Here is a 1,293-nt window from a genome sequence, read left to right on the forward strand (position 1 = left end):
GGGGGCGGTGCCAGCCCGGGCAGCGTCAGGGAGCGCCTGGTCCCGCATCCCTCTGGCACGGGTATTTGCTGCTGATGGGGACGGAAGTGAAAGAATAACACCCCCCGCTTTGCCGACGGGGCACCTGCAACCCGCCGCTGCCTCGCCTGCCGTTAGACGCGCCTCGGAACGGCGCTGTCTGCCCTAACATTGTTCTTGTCCTCGAGGCTTAGAGATAAGTGAGATACACAATCGTCCCTCTGAGAGTTTTACTAATATTTTAAATGAAATCAGAAACAAAACTGAATCACGTGGAACTGACCCGTAATTTTGCCCTGCAAGCCCTTCAGGTTTGTGTTGTGAAGGACCCCGGAAACAGCTGCTGAGGAAGCTGTGGGCACACGCCGCGGTCAGGCTCACTGTGAAGGCACACAGAGCATCAGTCGGGGCTGGAGACTTGTCCCGAGCCTTGGTTCTTGGGGCACTGCCTTCACCCTTGTCAGAGTTACTTTACTCCAGTTTTATTCTGGCTGAACACCTCTGGAACAAGAAGTGCAGTTCTGGTGCCCCAACGCCGTGCCTCAAAACCAGCACAGTAATGCTACAAAACATTCAGAGGACATAGAAAGGATAATCAGAGGCAGAGCACAATAAGGATGGGTACACGGGAGTGGCATCTTCGGGCCGGAAAAGGGAAAGGTCCGAGGGAGAGCTGTAAAATCATAAACAGTGTAGAGAAGATGAACAAAAACAACTATTTTGTACCTGTCATATGCTGCTTTAATTTCCCCTCATATTTATACTGTAAATAAAAAAGCGAGAGGTGTTCTTCGCACAGCACGACTAAGATGTGGGGCTCTTTACAGGCTGCCAACTGGACAGGACAGTGACAAACAATACTGGGTCTACCTTTTCTTCGGGAATTGCCCACTTCTCTCACTGAGACTGCACAAATGCGCCGAACAATCATTTCTCTTCCTGCTCTCTCACTCTCACCTCAGTACCCCACAGCTCCGCCTGGGCTGCGACCCTGAGCCAGGCAGCTCGCTCGGCACCCGCCCGCGCCCCTCCTGCCGCCCCAAGGCGGGTGCCGGGTCGGTGCGGTAGGACCCGCCCCGAGGCTGAGGCCGGCTCCGCGCAGTGCCAGCAGCCACGGAAGGTGCCGGGAATGAGACCCTGAGGGGAAGGGGAAGTGTTCCGCTCCGCACACCTCCCCGCACCCGCCGGCTGAGCCGGGCAGCGGGAGGGGTGAGCGGGGCCTCCTGCCGCCAAGTCGCCCCAAGATGGCGGCCGGGCGACACTCTAGCCCGGGCC

Source organism: Chaetura pelagica, unplaced genomic scaffold (assembly GCF_000747805.2).
Source record: "Chaetura pelagica isolate M959 unplaced genomic scaffold, ChaPel_1.0 scaffold192, whole genome shotgun sequence".
In the NCBI taxonomy this organism is placed as follows: domain Eukaryota; kingdom Metazoa; phylum Chordata; class Aves; order Apodiformes; family Apodidae; genus Chaetura; species Chaetura pelagica.